Below are 21469 nucleotides of genomic sequence, written 5' to 3' on the forward strand. Positions count from 1 at the left end.
CTGGTCTCCTTCTTCCATGCCCAATTTCTTGCACACTGGAATCAAGAGTTCTTTCTCTCTAAGAAAAATTCATTGAGTTGCTGCCAATTGTCTTCTGCCCCTTTACCCCTGGGGTTACTTCCCCAGTTCAACTCACATCTTGTCCCAGGATAGGTGAGAAGCAGCCGGGACTGGTATTCAATCCCAGAAAAGCAGATTTTCCCAGTTTTCCCACAGGGAACAGACAGACTCCTTAAAGTAAAAAAGTTTATTGTTCAAGTGATTTAGTACTTCAGGTTGTTCAAAGGATTTAATACTTCATGAAGGTTGATTTACAATCAATTAGAGCTAAGAAATGAAGAAATTGCTCCCAAACACAATTATCTAATTCTATATTATTATTCTATATTTTATAATTTTCATATATGCAATTAGATTCCAGTGAATATGGATGATTACCTTTCAGCTTGAACTATCAGCTTAATCCTTAAGCTATATGTGTTTTTCTATCACATCATTAAAAAAAAAAAACCAAAAAAACCCAAAAAAAACCAAAAAAAAGAGAGTGAGTTTCAACATCACTATTAGATCAGTTATGCTTCTGATTATATAATGAGCTACTATTAAAGAGCACCTAAAATCATGATTCCGTTGTGTTGCTGAAGGGTATTGGAGACAATGATGACACCTGTGGATTTGGAAGTTCCTTCATAGCAAGTCAACACCTGCTGAAATATTATTCTAGAGGAGTATGGCTCAATTCTTACTCTTACCTTGTAATTCCAAGGGGTTGTCCCCCCACTGTCCTCTTCCCAGGGTCCAGCCACCTGATTTAAGGACTCTCTGATATATCATATGCCTAAGTTAAGTAAAAAAAAACTTGTTGAGTTAACAATAGCAAATTTCATTCAGTCCATGTGGGCCAGATTCTGATTTATCATAGAAATTATCCTTAAAAAGTAGGGCAGTGCAAAGTCCTGCAAAGACTTCTTCTTTTTCTCTTTTTCTTTCTTTTTTTTTTATTTATTTGATTTATTTGATTTTTAGCCTTTCAACCTTCAGCGTGGCAATTTTTTATTGATCCAATGCACCTCATAAATCATCAATTGCTTTCAACCCATCTCTTAAAAAACTCCAGATTCTTTGTTTTCAAAGTAGACTATTTACCTTCCAAATGCAGCTGTTTCTCTTTTTGCATCTCTTTTCCCATCTTACTTCTTTCTTTCTTAATTCACAAATGGCTCAAGGCATGAATTAGTTATAATTTTCTCATCTCTTGCATCTTTATTTATCAAACGGAGGCACAGATCTTCCCAAGTGCAGTGGTTTCTAAACAGTGCCAATTAGACTCCTGTTCTGCTCCAAGCCTGGGACAGAGCAGAGAGAGGCAGAGGGATGTGCTGCATTACAAATGGGACTTAATGAGTTATGCACGCCAAGGTTCTATAAAAGCCTTATCAAAAAAAGTCAGTGAGGGGAAAAAAGCAGAAAGCTAATTATCAGGCAGCACTAGTAAATCTAAAACTGTATTTAAAATTCAGATAATTAAGCCTTGGTCTAGGAACAGGGGGATTCCTGCCTGCAAGTTCAAGACTTTTTAAACCTGAGTTTGAAGGCAAAAAGTAGTACTGTGTGAGTTACTTTTATTATTTTGCCCTCTGGTGAAGAAAAAGAAATCACAGCAAAATTTCTTGATTGTTCCATGAGAGGGAATCAAACAGATAACAAAAGGAAACCTGCCATGTTGATTGTCTGACAACTTTTTAATGAGTGGTTCTGGCAAACATGTTGGGAAAATTAAACAAAATGTTTTCTTCTGTGTGATATTCCAGAGCCATCTGGATGGAATCCTGTGCAATGTGTTCTAGGGTGACCCTGCTTGAGCAGAGAGGTTGGATCAGATGAGCCACTGTGGTCCCTTCCAACCTGAACCATTCTGTCATTCTATGTGGGTCTTTGGTCTGAGAAAATATCAGCTTTAAACTGAGAATAGATTTAAATTAATCAGGAAAAAATTCTTCCCTGTGAGGGTGGTGAGGCCCTGGCATGGATTGCCCAGAGAAGCTGTGGCTGCTGAATCCCTGGAAGTCTTCAAGGCCAGGTTGGATGGGGCTTGGAGCAAACTGGTCTAGTGGAAGATTCCTGGCCCGTGGCAGGGGATTGGATCAGAATGATCTTTAAGAATGATCCTCCAGCCCAAACCATTTCATGTTTCTATGATTTCTGATGCAGGGGACTTCAGAAAACCCCGGTTTTCATATCAAGGTAAATATGTTCCTAAATCACTTAAACATGTTTAAATATTCTTAAGAACGACTAGCTGTGAAAAGCGATATGTGAATGTAGATAGTTTCATTCCATCCTTTCTCTCTGGATGGTCATGGGAGACCATGGGGGTCCCCCAACTGCTTGTGGGGGATGGGAAATGTTCACAAAAGAGAAATTGAACAATACTTGTAGGGAATATTCTTTCTTTCCAATTTATCAAAGCTATAAATTCCCTTATTCTGGATATGCAAGAATATATTGGACCTCTGCATCCACCACACAGCTCAACTGAACACACACAGTAAAGCCATTGTGTTCATAACAATAAAAACTGTGCCATAAATCTGACGTATTTTGGTAGCAACGGTCAATTTTCTCATGTATTTCTTATTTCTTGTCCAGGAGATTGTGCTACTGTCATGGAAAGACTTTGGGATGCTGGAGCGTGTCCAGAGAAGGGAATGGAGTTGGGGAAGGGACTGGGGCACAAGTCTGGTGAGAAGCTGAGGAAGCTGGGGGGGGCTCAGCCTGGACAAAAGGAGGCTCAGGGAGGACCTTCTCACTTTCTACAACTCCCTGACAGGAAGGTGCAGCCAGGTGGGGTTTGGTCTCTTTTCCCAGGAAACAAGAGCAGATGGCCTCAAGCTGTGCCAGGGGAGGTTCAGGTTGGACATCAGGAAGAATTTCTTCACTGAAGGGGTTTTCAGATATTGGAAGGGGCTGCCCAGGGAGGTGGTGGAGTCCCCATCCCTGGAAGAGTTTAAGGAACAACTGGACATGGCACTCAGGGCTCTGGTTTGGTTGACAAGGTAGTGTTTAGTCAAAGGTTGTACTTGGTGACCTTGAGGTCTTTTCTATGAGTCTAACCTAAGTCTAAAAAAGACCTATTCACTGAATATCCTGTAGATTTGAAGTCTAGAGTGTTGTGACAAATAATTAGAGAGAAGCATCCCTCCACCCTTTTATCTAAAATACTACTTATTTGCTTTTATTTTATTCCCCCACCATGAGTTTCCGCACTTTCTGAGACACCAAGTCTAGCCTCTCCATATCTGACTTGACTCAGGATAAAAAATGTCAGGTGTGGAGAGTGATGAAGCTCCTGAAAGCTGTGTGCGGCAACACAAACACATTTTCACAAGCAAAGGCTAAGTGTGTGCTGCTTTCAGCACTGGTTTACAACATTTTCAAAGGACATTTTATAAGCAGCTTTCCTACATTAAAAAAAATAAAAAAATTGGCAAGAGACATAAAATGACTTGATATTGGTTAGAGAATCTCTGGGGCTCTGTTGAGATAGCAGTTTAGCATCAAATTATGCTTATTTTTGCCTTTTGTATGGTATGCTCATGCTTAGCTGAGAATATTCAGCAGTAGAAATGTTTTCACATTGTAATATACGGAATAAAACAAGTCCATTAGAGTTGTGACACAGAATCATATTAAGGAATTTTGAAAGGATACTGAAGGTGGAAGATAACCTGTGCTGTGTGTAAGAATACAGATTCTACTTTATTTTCACAGTAACCACACAAGGTCTTGAGATATGCTAAAAATGAGAATCAGACATAAAGGTGATTTTAACATCAGCTTTGTAGGCAAAGGAGATTTTCTGATAGACCTTGTAACCTCAAGAAAACAGTGCAAAGTGAAGGTGGCTGGGGATTTTCTGTCTCTGGGGTGGGGGATTGCTTATGGTAGGAGAAGTCTTCATTGTTCATTACACACAGATTAATAACGATAATAAAATAGTTTTAGATTTTTGTGATAATTAAATTTCATCCTCATACATGCTAGCATCAGGATGTCACTTTGTAAGTCAAAAGAAATATACTAGAAAAACTTAAATAATAAAAAAATTTTGAATCTACCTGTAGTCTTGTTAGAGTCCAATTCTCAGCAAGGATAATTTTTTCCAGCTAAATCTTCCTCATACTGTGTTGAGATATGTGAAGAATTAAATGTAGCATTTTAATTCTATCCATTCTCTGTCATTGATTTATTGGCAGCTCTATGGCAAAGCCCTTCACTGCAGGAAAGGCAAAGTGGGGAGATGGCCGGGAGAAGTTCCAGTCTAGCAAGGCAAAACTGCTCTGTGGTTTCAAGCAGACCTTGGACAAGAGCAGGCAGAACCACAGAATCACAGAACGGTTTGGGTTGGAAGGGATTTTAAAGATCCAGTTCCAACCCCTGCCATGGGCAGGGACATCTTCCACTAGACCAGATTGCTCCAAGCCTCATCCAACCTGGCCTTGAACACTTCCAGGAATGGGGCAGCCACAGCTTCTCTGGACAACCTGTGCCAGGGCCTCACCACCCTCACAGGGAAGAATTTCTTCCTAATATCCAATCTAAATCTACCCTCTTTCAGTTTAAAGCCATTATCCCTTGTTCTATCCCTACATGTCCTTGCAAAAAGTCCCTCTCCAGCTCTCTTGGAGCCCTTTAGGCACGGGAAGGTGTTCCAAGATCTCTCTCTACACCTTCTCTACTCCAGGCTGAAAAACCTCATTTTTCCCAGTCTGTCTCCACAGCAGAGGTGCTCCAGCTGTTGTGATCAGCTTAGAGGCCTCCTCTGGACTTTTTCCAATGGGTCCATGTGCTTCTTGTGTTGGGAGGCCCAGAGCTGAATGCAGCACTGCAGGTGGGATCTCACCAGAGCAGAGCAGAGGGGCAGAATCCCCTCCCTCACCTGCTGCCCACCTTGCTCTGGACGCATTCCAGGACAGCGTTGGCTTTCTGGGCTGCCAGGGCACAGTCACTGGGTCATGTTGAGCTTCTCATGCACCAACACCCCCAAGTCCTTCTCCTCAGGGCTGCTCTCAATCTATTCTCTGCCCAGCCTGGTCTTGTGTTTGGGATTGCTGAGATCCAGGGGCAGGAACTTGCACTTAGCCTCGTTGAAGTTGGAAACAGCTTCTGGCACAACAGGCCTGTCCAGAGTGAGGATGGTCTCTCTTATATTTGGCATTAGAATTTTCTACTGCTTTGAGGTCAAAGAGAGAATCTTATCAATACTGAAAAAATGACAAAATGGAGGATCCGTAGCTAATGTTCAACCACCATCACAATACATTTTTCTTATGTTTAAATGAAAATTTCTGTATTTCAGCTTGTGCCCACAACCTCTTTACCCGTCATTTCCAATAAAATTTGAAGAATGAATTTTCAGATTTATCCCCTCATGCAAAATATGAGCAGTATTCTAAAGTGAAGAATGCAATGAATTTCTGGCAGTCTGGACTACCACTTTGATGAAGATTCTTTTATCACACTTTCTTGCACTTTCTGAGGTTGTTTTTCTCCTTTTTATTCTTTTTTTTTTTTCATTTGCAGATAGGAAAGTAAAAGGACGAGCTTAGCTCTGATCCCCTTTATTTCCTCAAGTAAAAACCCTGAAAATATCCCGAGTTCTAAGGAACTAAATAGTCTTAAACAAAAAACATCCTACTGCTGCCAAGACAATTTTGACTACAGATAAAAGTTCTTTAACTGACAAGACAAATATAGACTAAGGCAAGTAGAGTTTGATGGAAAGAGAATGAGATTGTAAAACGTTACAGGGAGAGGTTCCAGAGAATTTTAGTTTTTTGTCTGACTTCACTTTATTTCAAACTCCTGGATTTGGCTTTGCCCCAAAAGCAAGTCTGTGGTTGTGTCTATATCTCTGTGAAATTCATGCTCCCTGTCCAAGTTCAAAACCTCAAGCCTTGTATCCAGATTTCCAGTAATGAAACAATTTTTATGGCACAAGAACTTCTGGTTCTAATAATCTGTATCTTCCTCCTCTGTTCTTCTCCTCCCTTCCCATCCTAACTCCACTTCAAGCTGCTGCTGATTCTCCATTTCAATCTTTTAAAGGTGCTGCTGCTGAACTTTACATTGATAAACCACAAATTTTTAAGGAGGAAAGGAGAAGTGAGGGGGTGGGGGAAGAAACAAAGAGAACCCCCAGGTTTACTTCTAAACATGGCTCAAATTCTGTGAAATTGCTATTTTAATCATATTTTGTATTTTGTACTACAATGACAGCATGTTAAGGCAAGGAGGGAAGAAAAAAGACAATTTATACTTTCACTATCCAGGCTTTAGTTCATGAAGGGCAGGTAGAAGGCAGGAATTTAGTTGCCCATTGAATCAATGGTTTCCCTAAATTTCCCCAAAGGAAATACACAGCAGAAATTTTAGTTTGCAGCACTGCTGCAGAGCACATACTAAGTTTTCATAAAACAGTGCTCTGTACACACAATTTCATTCACTGGTTATTAGGAAAAAACAAACACAAAGAAGCTGAAAAACTCTTCAAACACAGCAAAAGTTACTTGCCTGATTGTTTTTCAGCTCAGTACAGGCAGAAAATGAGAAATTTCTGCTCACACATTGTTATCTTGGCTGTTTTCAGCACTGCTTCAAGTGGCTCATGTCTGGTCTCAAATGCTGGCCCCAAATTCCTGGAGGGTGAGATCTCACATGTCAGGTTAAAGTTTAAGCAATCTGGAAACCAAGTGTTAAGCACTTTTTAAAGTTCAAGAATGGGATGAGTACCTGTATAGTCATAATCCCAGAGAAAATCCTTCTGCTGGAAATGATCTCTATCACTGCTCCAGCTAAAGCACAAAGGTTTTGCCACAGCAAACTCTTATCAGCTTTGAGAGGAACTCAGCACCTGTTCTTTGTGTACACTCAGCATCTTCCCAGAGGAATTCGCAGTTTAAAAAAGTCACCACTAAGGTGAACTCTTTATACTCCGTGATAACACATTATATATGAGATGGAGCCACCAGCTAGATGGAGGCGTCCAAATCTCTGTTTCAAAGAGTAAATAACAATTCAGTGCTACAAGGAACAAAAGAGCTATGTGTGGGAAAACAATATTCAAAGTACCAGCATAAAAATAATGGACCCAGGGAAAATGAAATTAGAAGATGAAGCAAAACCAGAGGGAAATATAGCAGGTAACTATAAAAGGGATGGGAGATCGCAGTTAAAATAAAATAGACAGCAATTTAAAAATAGTTTAAAGCTCCTAGAAAGTTGTGAGAGAAAAACATAATGATACTAGAAAAAAAAGAGAAGTGATAGCACAATGTAGGATCTGTGTGCATAAAATTAATGTATTAAAAGTAACGATATGCTTACATTCTGCAGAGAAAGAAGGCCCATTTCACAAGTGATAACACACACTCAGAGAATCTTCCCCATCTCTGTCAAGGTCATGGACCAAAAACTGCATTCTACATGTAATTGTAAGTGGGATAATGAAGGTGCAAGGCATGGTTTAAAATTCCTTCTTCCCCCCTCTAGGAAGGTGTCCTAAACCACATTGTCTATCCCACTTCCCAGCAGAACTGTCAGTGGTTAATAATGATTGATTTGGTGGAAATAAAAGGAAAGTGCAAATCTGAGCAAACAAGTGGATGCAGAGCTCATCTGGCATGAGGAATTCCTGGCAGCTACCCTGAAACAACCAGCTGTGCATGCACATGTAAATGGTCAGTGGGATAATTATCGTGCTCCTTGCCTGCAGCATTATTGTCATTATTTTTTCCACTGGATAAACTGTAAAAGTCAAACCAGCCCTGTTGTTGTGATACTGTTTGTGCCATGGCAGTTCTCCTGGTACTACTGAGTAACACACGAGTAGCAGAGAGATGAAGAATTGAAAACACACATCTGTGCTTTGCTTTCCCTCTTTTCTATCTTCCTCCTAGCAGATGTTCCTTTTTGCGTCCCATGTTTGCATGTTTATCCAGGAGAGCTCAGATGGCTCCCACTGGATTTGCTCTTTGCAGAGCTGAGAAACACTCCTTCCAGCTGGATGGAAAGTACTTTGGCAAGAGGCTGCTCCTCAAGAGACAAATCTGGAAACTTTTTCTGTCCACTTAGTACTTATGAAGCTTTAAGTAGTAAATACTAAGTCCTTAGTACTTATAAGACTCATCATTGAGTATCTCTGGAAGGCAGGAACTTAAGTGCTGAATTCAAATTTCAAGAGACCCTAACACTCTCCTGCATGTTGTCAATCTATTTTCGTGCACCTTTCTGAGCTCAGGAGAAGGTAAAATTTATGTGGTAATGACCATAGTAGATGTCTTGACATTTTTTGCAATTTTGGAAGCTTCACTCAAAGTGAGATGGTAAAATATCATAAATTGATTTTGTAAGATAACTGACATGCAGTAACAGGGCTGTTGCTGTAAACAGCATGGAAAAAATCTGGGAAGATGACTGTGTCAATCGAGCACTTTTCCATTAGGAATGTTGCAGAGTCAAACAATGAAAAGGACGGGGGAATATATAATTTATGTCATGGATTAATGGTGGCTTTTCTTGCCATAAACAACCACCTAAATAAAGTTTATCATCATAGTCTTCCAAGTTCATTATTTTATTAGATACCCTTGGCAATCAACAACTAAAAATGTAATGACTGAGAACTGGCTAGAGAAGAAGAGCATGTGGGAAATCTAATCTGCTTAAAAATGGCAAGTCAGACTGGTAAGAATGAATCAGAATCTTGTCAAAGATATCAAAGCCAAATTCAACATATTAAAATGAATCTTTACCATGGTAGTCTCTGTGACCATGACTCACTGGCTTAGGAGCCATGCTGCTTTCAACATTATCTGTGTCTTCTTTGCATTTGTCATTTTGACAATGATTTAAATTAGATTAAATGTGAACTAATATACAAGAAGTTCAGGAAATCATTAGGTACGAAGTGTTTCTGGTGTACAGGAATAATTTAAAGAGCTGCAGTGTATGTGCCAACATAATTAACAAAGTAATGCCGTAATGCCATAATACCAGTTAGTGCTTTCCTCGAGTGAGAACTTTATGCTGCTGCATTTCAGTGTAGAAAAAACTAATTTACTGCATGTCTGCAACAAGCAACAATAAAGCTCTTGTTTGTTTACAAATAAATCTTCCAAGGAAATGAAATGCTTGGGAAATTACAGGTAATGCACTTCCATTTTTGACTGCACAATGAGGGCTGTGATTTCGAGATTTTCACAGCCTTACAAAAATAGCACTTGTAGTGGAGCAAGAGTTAATCAACTACAACAAAAACTGAGGCATTTACTCTGCAGGACTTGGGACAGCAGAAGATTGTTAGATTGGCCAATGCTCTGTAGGAATCAGAGGTGGTGGTCTGTGACAGGGCTCACGAGGTAATGCTGGAAATGTAAAGCATGATTGAATGCACTTCTGGGAAAATGTGTATTTATCACCTAGAAAAACACACTTGGCAAAAATCCTCCCTAAATAAGAGGATAGCAATGCCTTCCAAATACAGAACAGCAGAGGGAACCTGCTGTCCCTGAAGTTTGATGGCCCTTCCCTTCCCTTCCCTTCCCTTCCCTTCCCTTCCCTTGCCTTCCCTTCCCTTCCCTTGCCTTCCCTTCCCTTCCCTTCCCTTCCCTTCCCTTCCCTTCCCTTCCCTTCCCTTCCCTTCCCTTCCCTTCCCTTGCCTTCCCTTCCCTTCCCTTCCCTTCCCTTGCCTTCCCTTCCCTTCCCTTCCCTTCCCTTCCCTTCCCTTCCCTTCCCTTCCCTTCCCTTCCCTTCCCTTCCCTTCCCTTCCCTTCCCTTCCCTTCCCTTCCCTTCCCTTCCCTTCCCTTCCCTTCCCTTCCCTTCCCTTCCCTTCCCTTCCCTTCCCTTCCCTTCCCTTCCCTTCCCTTCCCTTCCATTCCCTTCCCCTCAGACTCTTTTCCATACTCTCAATTCCTGTAATTTTGCACTATTAATCCACAGGATGTCTGGAGCTACCACAAGCTTAAAAAGCAATGGAGGTTTTTAGGCTGCTTGAGCATTTTTGGTGCAACAGTTTTATTACAGTTGTCAAAGGCTATGTCACCCTTACTAAAGCAATGCTTGTTTTGGGGGTTTTTTTGTTTGTTTTGTTTTGATTTAAATGAAAACCTGAATGGAAACATTTGCTTCCAGTTGGGACAGGCCTCCTAAAACTGTAATTAAAGTGAACAGTGGATTTTTACTGGAACTTAGGTTGGCTTGACCAAGAGATATTTCAGGCCTCTGTCATCACAACGTCTGATCACTACAATATTTTTAATGTCTTTAATCTCACAGCGGCCATATGAAGCAGAACATTTATATCCCTATTTGATCCTTAAAATTTCACTTTTCGTGCATATGAGGGTAACACAGAAACCATAATGAGGAGACCTACATAACAGGCATGGAATTGTTAAGGCTGGAAAAGACCTCTAAGTTCACCAAGTTCTACCATTAACCAGCTCCATAATGTTCACCAATAAATCACGTCCCCAGGTGCCACATCCTTTTGAACACTTCCAACACTACCACTTCCCTGGGCACCCTGTTCCAATGCCTGAACATGAAAGTTTGAACTTGCCTGAATGACTTGCCCAAGGACACGTAATTTTGTGGTGCAGGAAAATCCCATTCCCTAGAGCACATATGTGCCATTTTAACCACTGAGCCAGCCTTCCTATAGCCTTTAGAAGGGTGTTGAATTAGCACATGGAATGATTCAATAAAAAAATCGCTTCTTTACAAGGAGACGCTGAACTCCCCCTTGCAGCAAGTTGGCATCCACTCAGCATCCCCTACGTCCTGCTCTCCTTGGGCTCAAATGATTGTGCTATTCCTACAGATGATGTCTTCACAGGTTCATATCCTGCAGAGTATTGAAGACTTGTGGAACAGCTCTCTTCATTATTATTTGCATCAGTTCGAAGCATTTAGGAGAAAGCTAATAGATGTTTGTAGTATATGTGTGACAACTGAGACTTTGGTGATTTCCATTGTGGCTCAGGGAAGTTTCTTTACCTGTATATATTGCATTTAATGCAGAAATCACCACGGTAGTAACCTCATGGTTACAGTGGCAACATCTGTTGGGGTTCCTCCCCCCTGGCGTGGGGTCCGGGGGGGGACCCTGGAATAGAGGCATGAGTCCTACATGGGTCTCCCTGGTCACATGTACCCTAATCCTGTTCCCCATTGGTTGTTTCGTGTTCCCCTGCCCAGGAAGGACCCTGCTGGTCCCGTGATTAAGAGTTGGCTGGACCCCAGACATGCAGCTGGAGAATAAAGATCGCTGAAAAACATCTGTAAGAATCAGTCCCTATTTATTTTCCACGGGCCTCGCTGTCTATACATGTTGCAGAAATCCCCACTGCAACAAACGTCTATGGAGCTTTCTTAAGGGAGCATTAAAAAATTCCACTCAAGTCCTTTGAAAAACAGACAATCCTATTTAATATGCCCAGAGACAGCAGAGCTCTGCCTGCAGTTAAATCTAAGGCTGTGACTACACTTGCTGGTTTTCCCTTTATTTTTCCAAAACCCACTGCTAAATCCAGAGAAGAAAAGTCTCACAATACTTACATCTATGACCACAAGAAGAATCCCATTTATTATGGAAATATATCTCATTTGATGTACTTGGAATTTCTTACCAATGTTTCAAATCAGGTAGATTAGGAAGCATAAAAAAAAAAGCAGCAAGAGGAAGGAAAAAAAGAAAGTCAAAGAAGAAAGGCTCTGGAAAGGAAATTACACTGAACATTGCCTTTTAAACTTTGCTGGTTTTGCTGTACAAAACTAAAATGCATCTAACATATACTACCTTAGGAACTCCTGCATCTCATCAACACATTTATCACTAGATCCCTCTGGCAGTGTCTGTGTTCCCTTTCCCTCCTTTCAGTAGTCATTGTCCTGAATCCCAGCTAAAGGGAAGGAAAAAATGCTATTTTCTGTCTCTTTCACAAAATCTGAGTAGGATTGTGTTGTCTAGAGTTGATTAGGAGGCAGATGAGGAAGCAGGTGCAGGTCCAGGTTGCACACACCATCCGCTGAGGGGTGATTGCAGATCACTTGAGATTCGTTGTATCAAATCAACCACAAATCTCCTTTTTATGTATTAAAACACAGCCTGATTTACCTCAGACAGACTTCCTGCTTTCATGAATGGCCTCCAAGACACCTATAGAGATAGAGTGCCCCTAAGAACATGGCCTATCCATGAGCACCTAAGGGCAAGAGTGATCCTAATTTTCTTCTAGCCTTCCCTAGAGGTTGTTACACTTGATAAGTCCCTGTACCAGCACAGGCTAGGGGCTGGCCAGCTGGAGAGCAGCTCTGCAGAGAAGGACCTGGGGGTCCTGGTGACAACAAACTGTCCCTGAGCCAGCAGTGTCCTTGTGGCCAAGGCCAATCAGATCCTGCGATGCATCAGGAAGAACATGGCTAGCAGGTCAAGGCAGGTGGTTCTGCCCTGGTGAGGTACATCTGGAGTGCTGTGTCCAGTTCTGGGCTCCTCAGTACAAGAGGGACATGGAGCTCCTGGAGTGGGTCCAGTGAGGGGTTACGAAGATGATTTGAGGACAAGAGAATCTCTCTTATGAGGAATGGCTGAGGGAGCTGGGGCTGTTCAGCCTCGAGAAGAGACTGAGAGGGGACCTCATTCCTGTTGGTGTCTGCAGGGAAGGCTGGCAGCAGGGACCAGGCTCTGCTCTGTGGGTCCCAGCAACAGAACAAGAGGAACAGGCAGAAACTGATGCCCAGAAAGTTCCACCTGGACATGGGGAAGAACTTCTTTAGCATGCACTGAACAGATTGTCCAGGGAGGGTGTGGAGACTTCCTCCCTGGAGGTATTCCAGAGCCATCTGGACACAATCCTGTGCCCTGTGCCCTGCGCCCTGCGCCCTGCGATGGCCCTGCTGGAGCCGGGAGGTGGGACCAGCTGACCCCACTGTGGTCCCTTCCAGCCTGACCCATTCTGTGATTCTGTGAGTCTGTAAGAATTTTTGTTCACAGTATGGAAGCAATTCATGCTGAGGTTTCAGGCACAATTTAAAAGTGATGGATACAAAGGAAACTACAAAAAGCTGACCCAGTTGCAGAAAAATTCAGACACAACCACTTTTGTTGTGGTCAAGTAAATTGTCCTTGCACTGGGTATCAACAGATGAAGCTGAATACTTTCCTAATATGAGGCAAATAGAACTGCAGAGCTCTTAGCAGAGTTGGACTGAAGTTTTTCAATTATTACAATATCTGAAGCAACCTTTTTAGAAGAGTAGATCTATATTTTTATACCCATCAGTGCAAGAATAAGATGTCTTTTTTTTCTTAGCATGTACATAACTCTTCAATGTTACCCTGTACAATGGTCATTTCTTTTCTTGATGGTACAGACATAGGATATTTGAAGATGAGAACAGTATTTTAATCAGAATAACATTCCTGCCCATCAGATTCTGGTCTTACATAAACATAATTTTCTTGGATAAGTTTCTGAAGTGAGTAGGAACTGTTATTACCAGAAAATTGAATGTGAGTCCTTGCAGTTAGATCAATTACTTACAATTCTTAATTACTGTTATTACAACCTTTATTTCTTGTTATAGCACCACAGGTATACACAGCACACACAAAAGATCGGTTTCAAGCTTTTTCTAAGAAGTTGATGATGTAAAGCACTATGTTGTCTTCTCAGATGTTGGTCAGGTTAATTCTTGTTTTTCCTCACTGCATTGCTGCAAAACCTGGCACTGCCTCTCTCCTTAGGAACATTGCCATGAAGAAAGAGAATTAAGGAGTCCTTAGGAATTAAGAATAGACTTTAGCATATGCATGGAATCAATAGCACTCTATAAATTCACCTAAGGAAATAATTTCATGCTTTGCACTTATTATTGTTGCAGAAACTCTGCACTGAGTATTGCTTTAAGCCCATCTGTAATGCTCAAAAGGCAAAGCTCACAAGGCTTTGTGATTGTGCTGAGTCTGTATGAGCAGTGATGGTTGGTGAAATCAGGGCTCAGATGGGGTGTGCCTCAAATGGACCAGCTCACGGAGCCATTTCTGCTTGCAGTGGATAAATTCTGCCTTTTACAGAAGATACCTGGGGAAATTTAGCTGTTCCTGCAAAAGGAGCTCATGAAACATCCCTGCTCCAACCTGCTCCTTGCAGGTAGTTCATCTCATTGCCTGAAACCCTTGGAGGCACTTTATTGCTTGCAGACTCCATTTCTTAATTTATCTTCAATACTTCCTAAATCGATACTGATGAGCTAAAGAAGTTGTCAGGGAAAGAAACAAGCAAACTCTGTGTCTCTGCATCAGTGCCAAGATAAGATGGTGATGTGGATGTTAAGCAAAACAGATCTAGGTAGATATATAGAAGGAATTAAATACATAATTTAAGAGGAAACATTCTTGGAGGAAAAAAAATCATTGAGACCTACTCCTCATTATTTCTAGTTCATTAAAAAGTAATTGCTACATTATACTCTTCTTATGGCTGAAGATTTTAAAGCACTTTACAAGCATTAGCAAACCAACTTTTCCAGCATCCCAAGCAGAAAGTTGAGGCTTACTTTTTGCACTACGTGCATGGAGAAAGACTCTAGACTCTTCCTAGTTTTACTTGTATAAACAGCTCCATATATATACATGGAAATCATTATATACAGAATCATAGACTCCTTTAGGTTGGAAAAGACTCTGAAAATCATCAGGTCCAACCATTAACCCAACTCTATGTAGTGCTGTATTTCCCCACTGCTTTTCTTATTAAATTGTCTGCCTTCCACATTGTCCCCCCCTTCCCCTGCCCCTAGTCCTGGCGACACCCTCAGGTTCTCCCTATTGGTTCCAGTGCCCCGACTCGGCCCATGTACCTCCCCTGTGATCTGACAAAACCCCCAGCTCACTGACCACCTGGTCTCTCTCTGCCTCTGGGAACCGGCTTATCATCACGTAAAATAAAAGTTCCTCTGAGGTCACTATGCAGGGACCCTTCTGCCTCCTTTATCGTCACTGTTGTTCCAGTTTGGCCAAATTTAGAAATATATCCTCTGAGAGAAGGCCCAACCACCCCTCCCCCCACCAGGTTTGGGAAAAAATAAATTTTCCTCGAGGGAAAGTGAAGGAGATAAAACTATTTATTTAACAAACACACGGGAAAGGAAAATAATGCTAAATAATAAAACCTTTTGCTGTGGAGGAAAAACCTGGGAAAGTGTTTGAGTCCTCCCTTTGGTCTCCTCGGAGCTGGGGCTTGGGCCAGGGCCAGGCCCTCTGTGCCCCGTGGAAAGTCCTCCTGATGTGCTCTGATGCTAAAGCAATCAAGCAGTCCAGTAGAAAAGGGAGAAAATCCGAAATTCCAGGGAAGGAAAAATTCAACTCTCAGCCTCTCTCCGGAGGACAAAGCAGCTGAGCCACTGGCCAAAAAAAAAAAACTGTCCTGGGTGCAGCCAGGCGGGTGCTTCCTCCCTCCCCTGCTGCAGCTGGGAAACAAATTGCTATCTGTGTGTGACCTTGAACAAGCTGCAAACTGCTTTGAAAAAGTTCTGCTCAGTTTTTTTTCCTTCCCACTCTCAGGCTCAGTTTAGAGGCATAGAAAGGCACAGGAATTAATTTCTGGGCACAGGCAGCGATTTGGGATACACATCATAAGGTCACCCCAAGACAACCGTGCTGCGGAGCCAACAGCTAGCCGGCCAGAGCAGGAGCGCGGGGCCACCGGAAAGGGCTACAGGAGAGTGGAACAGCCGCCCTCTCCAAAGCAGCCCCGCTGAGCTCTCTGGGAAGGTTGTGGCTTGCTAAACCAATGCAAGAACTAACCCACCACAGCAACTCTATCAAGTGCCCTGCTGAACAATGTCCCCAGGCACCACATCCACACCTCCAGGGATAGTGACTCAACCACCAGCCTGAGCCAGGGCTTGACAACCCTTTCTGTAAGAACATTTTTCCTAATATCCAATCTAAACCTCCCCTGGGAACCAAAAACATCTTTTAGCTCTTATTTTACTTCCCTAGAAGTAGAATTTATATGTAGGATAATTCTTTGACTTTTTTTTTTCTGGAAAATTTTGACTTAGACAAATAATTCAGAGCTATTGGCCACTCCTGCCAGAAACTGCAGAATAATTAAATATTTTTTTCCCTGGACATTTTCAGGCTTTGACAACAAGATATTGCAAACTTACAAAAATTCAAATTGACATGCATCAGTATTTTATTGAGAATTTCTGTCTAAGTTAAGACATAAAATAATTACTTCTGTGGAGGACCTAGGTCAGCCTTGGCACAGGTTGTGCACAAGCACCAGCAAGACCGTGAGTAGTGGTTACACTGCAGAGACCAGAAACTTCTTTACCCTTGTTATACTGTACTTTAAAACACAAAATCAAACTTCCACATGTTGAAGCAAAGATAATCTGAAAAAAAAATAATTTTTACTTCTATCCTCCAGTTAAGAGCATCAGGGGAGAATTATTCTCATCTTCAGCATCCCTTTAAGTGTTAAAATAGAAAAGCAATAAATAAGATACTCTATGAGGGTATCCTGAGAATTTTTTTTTTATGATAGTTATTATTAACCAAACAAATCTGTGATTGAGGAAGATATTATCTATGAATAATGAAAGGTTTCCTTTTGTATTCAATTTCTAGGTGCCTTGTGATTAAATGGATGTTGTTTGTGAAATAATAATAAAAACATGCTGACACTGTAAATCAACCCAAACCAATCTTCTACTTTCCCAGGCATTACTGCAAGAAAATTAATTTTCTGCACCCAGGAACAAGCCCTGTATCTCAAAGTAAATTGGTTAACTGTGTTTCAGTTTCTGTGTAATTAGGAATAATGGTTCCCATTCTTTTGGGTGAGTGGCAGAAGTAGGACTGATGAGTTTGCAATGTCTGTTGGCGAGATATTGTTGAGGCCTTGTTGCCCCATTGGCCTGTACTTCTTTGTCATATGAAATCTCATAAAGTAAAGCTGCATCTCTTTGTCTGGGATTTTCTGGAAGTGCCTGACCTTCATCAGCCCCTGCAATTCCCTTGGCTGTGATGTGCACAGGAAGGACATGGACCTGTTAGATTGAGCCCAGAGGAGATCACCAAGATGGTCAGAGGGAGGGAGCACCTCTGCTATGAGGAAAGACTGGGAGAATTGGGATTGCTCAGCCTGGAGAAGAGAAGGCTTTAGGGTAACACAATTGTGGCCTTCCAGTACCTGAAGGGAGCCTACAAAAAAAATTGAGAGAGACTATTTAAGAAGCCTACAGTTACTGGACAAGTGGAAATGGCTTCAAACTGAAAGAGAGTAGGTTTAGATTGGATATTAGGAAGAAATTCATTACTGTGAGGGTGGTGAAGCCCTGGCACAAATTTTCCAGATAAGCTGTGGATGGCCAATCCCTGGAAGTGTTCAAGCCCAGGCTGGATGGGTTTTGGAGCAACCTGGTCTAGTGGAAGGTGTTCCTGCCCACGGCAGGAGGGTTGGGACTGAATGATCTTTTAAGGTCCCTTCCAACCCAAACCATTCTGTGATTCTGTGACCATGTGTCATAGAAGAGATTTTCTGTCTTGGTCATCAAGGCATGGTTTGAAGGCATGACCCCAAAGAAACAGCACCGAGTTTCTTCCTCCTTCCAACTCAATGCCACACAACTCTCATACAAATATGCAGTGGATGGGGAAATTCAAGCAGCTGCTGACCTTATCCCTACATTCGTGGGGCAGGAGAAGCAATATGGCACCATGCTGACAGTGCATGAATTCTGGCTGATCTAAGATGGAAAATAAGTGCTATGTTCTCTTTGGCAGTGTCAGAAATTTATGCTGATTTCTGGCACATGGATGCCTGAATATGAGGCAGATGCTGAGGGATCACATTTACCTGAATCTTCTTTCCAGCTTTATCTCCACCCCAGTGTTTACACTTGATACCATGTGGGACACTGACCAAACAAACTAGGCTAATTCTTCAGGTGAAGTTTCATGAGCCCCTGTGGCATGTGCTCGCTTCATCCTTTCCACCTAAGTATTTAGGAAAAGTAAACAAATTTTGCCCACCATAATTATTGTTTTACGAACGCGTGCAGCTTTCCCTCTCTACATCTGTTTTTGAGCAATACAAAATAGACGGCTTCCATCATTCTAGAAATGAAAGCGTAGCATCTGAGGAACACAGAGCAACAAAATCTATGGGAAACACATGAATTCCAGATAATATTGAAATCATAAATCTTCACTAAACCACTCAGCTAGTAAATTCCAGCATGAGCACAGGGAGTTTGGACTGGGTCTTTACATTTTAGTTTCTTTGTAATGTGGTAAAGTACATTTATGGGATTTCTTAAATCCACAAAGGCCGTCCATGTAGTAATGGAGTTGGTACATAGGAAAGGCATATTTCCTATGCACTGTTTTCCAACCCATTTTGTTTCGAGGATCCCTGAGCATTTTCCACTGAAGATTGTATGCCTCTAAGGATATCTTAAATACAGATCATCACATGGCAAAATACAAACTGAAATGCAAAATACCCTATGTTTTTTTAATGTTATCCCCAGTAGTCATCCTTAGACATGGACTCTTAGAATCCATGAGCCAAAATCTGCAAAAAGGGCTTGAAAGCCACAGCTAATTGATTGATTTTTCATTGAAAGCAACTTGATATTCATGGTTTTACTCTCGTTCTTATAAGTGATTTAAAAAGAAAAAAGTAATTTTTTTTGTGAGTTTACTAAAGGCTAGTTATTACAGCAGCAATAAAAAAATAAAAAATAACCTGAGGGGTGAACTCATTGCTGTGTAGAACTTTCTTATAAGAGTCAGGAGAGGGAAAGGTGCTGATCTTTTCAATGATAGAATGTGAGAGAATGGCTAAAAGATGTGTCAGGGGAAGTTCAGATTTAATATTAGGATAAAAGTTTTCATTGAGAGCTCGGTCAAGCACTGGAACGAGCTCCATAGGAATGTGGTCATGACTTACAGTCTGTCCGTGTTTGGGCAGCAGTCTTAGATACAGCATTTAACTTTCCATTTGTGTGGTGCCAGGAGTTAGACTCATTGATCCTTATGAGTCCCTTCCAATTCAGGATATTCTATGAAAAATTGTACTATATCTTCATCCTGTGTGTGACTGGATATGTTTCTGTTGTGAAACTACAATTCTATTATGTCCTTTGAAACCTTTGGCATTTTGTCACTTACCAGATAGACTGAGCTCTCCTGCAAATCACCAATCAGCAGGTCTGCACAACAATTCCTTCCCAAAGCCTTCTCTTCACTCATGAAACTGCTGTAGGATGTGAGCTGTAATTATGCCCAATGCTGACGTCCAAACAAGCAAAGCCAGCAGCAGGTCAGAGATGAGAGATAACTGAGAGCAGCTTTTTAGATACATCTGTGCTGTAATTTGTCTCACTTTCCATCTGAAGTCAAATCAGCCCTGTCTCTGACCTGAGCACCTCCATCTGGGGATTTAGATAACAGAGAGATGAAAAGCAGAGAGCTTGGGTCCTAACAGCTTGAACAGAAAATGAGAATGAAATTAGACCTGGGAAAATGAGACTGGAGTCAGACCTGGGTTTTATACACAACACACCTCAAAACACAGCAACTGAGGCCAACAATCCAGCAATTCTGTCAGGCTGCTGGGAACCAAACACTTCTGAAAAATGCCACTAACATTTGGGATGTGACTCTCACTTATAGTCCAAGCAGCGAAGATATTCAGTAGTGGAATGAAACAAAATTCCTGAGATTTAATGGTTTGAGTTGAAAAACTTTTCTATGGGGATTTCTTAGGCTGTGATGAACAAAAGCCCATTAGGTTTCTCGTGGTGTCTAGGAGAGATTGACTGATGTTGTGCAGTGTAATGGAAAGCTGGCTAATCAATACTGGGCTATTTTTCAGTTTAACTATATTAATTGTGCATACTGTGATCATTTGTGTCTGAAAGAGAAATAAACAGGTGTGAACATCGATTCCTGCTAAATAACAACATTATGAAAGAACATTATTTAGGCATGTCTCAGCTCCTCACCATTGTTCTAGAGAGGCAGAATTATGTAGAGGCCTCTTCTGCTCATTATCTATGACAATGAAGACTCACTAACCATGACATCCATCATGTTTAATACCATGGAAGTATTTCCATGTATCCATGATGTCTGAGTGATTGACGCAGGTAGCAGGGCGGAAAATTAGGCCATACCTCAGTGGGCAGTCATTGGTTCTTGGCTGTAGGCAGAGAGAAACTGTTCCCCCCTTCCAATCCATGGAAAATGAGCCCAGCACCTTAAAAGTGATGATCTCCTTATCTCCAGAAAGCAGAGTGATAGAGTGGAGAGAGCAGCACCTGCTCAGAGACTCCTTCCAGCCCTTTCTTATTGCTTGCTGAGAAATGTGCAGAAAGTCATCATTTGCAAACATCTCCCTCCTCTCCCCCTGCCCAAATCCATTATATCCAAGCCAGAGACAAAAGTAGGTGCCACAACTCATACCTGTGCCTCGAGTTACAGCCAGAGAAAACTCCTGAAAATAAGCTTTTGACCAGTGAGGTTTGGCAGGTGAAATTCCATGCTTTCCATGAGGAATTTGTGCACCTGAACCCCACATCAACCACTGATACGAGATGAGCTTTTGCAGCACTATAACCCCTCTGACAGTTGCTCCATCACAAGACATCTCCAGCCTGCTGCCACCTCCCTGTGCACCAGATGGGTCCTGGTCATTATCCCCAGTCTGGCAGTGCCTCTCTATCAGTCAAAGATACACAACAGATCCATTATATCATGGCTTTTTAGGATGTGAATTAATTAGGTGTCTTGAAAATATCATCTAAGCTTCTTCATATTTCCATCTTGCTGCCTTGGGGGTGTAATGTATGTCCAAATTCATTTATGTAAGGAGGATTCATAATGTCTGAGGAAACAAGTCTGATAATAAATAATAGTAATAAGAGTAAATTGCAAACTGATAACAAAAAAATGATACTAAAAAATGTCTAATAAGGTAGATGTTTATCTTATGGGCATTGCCTTTATTATCTTGACTTCAGTTGAGGTGCACTGTTTTTCACTGCTGGGAATTCAGCCCACAGATCATATAAAAGGTGGTAGAAATGCAAGGTAACATTATAAGATGACAATAGCAAAGCAGAGATGCAAGACAGGGAGCACCTTTTGCAAAACAGAACCCTGGTGCCTTCAAAAGCTGTGGTGGGGATCCTTGACCCAGTGGTACGTCAAACCTGCTTCAAACACTTACTCTCTCATACATTTTGTTGCAAAAATAAAAATAAAGCAGAATCAGTTTGTGGATCCATTTGCTTCATGCAGACATCCTGTGGGGAAGAGGAAATGTTGTAGATACCGAACAGGAATAAGAAATGGCCATGATTTCAACATGCCAGAGACCAAAA

Source organism: Corvus moneduloides, chromosome 1, assembly GCF_009650955.1.
Source record: "Corvus moneduloides isolate bCorMon1 chromosome 1, bCorMon1.pri, whole genome shotgun sequence".
In the NCBI taxonomy this organism is placed as follows: domain Eukaryota; kingdom Metazoa; phylum Chordata; class Aves; order Passeriformes; family Corvidae; genus Corvus; species Corvus moneduloides.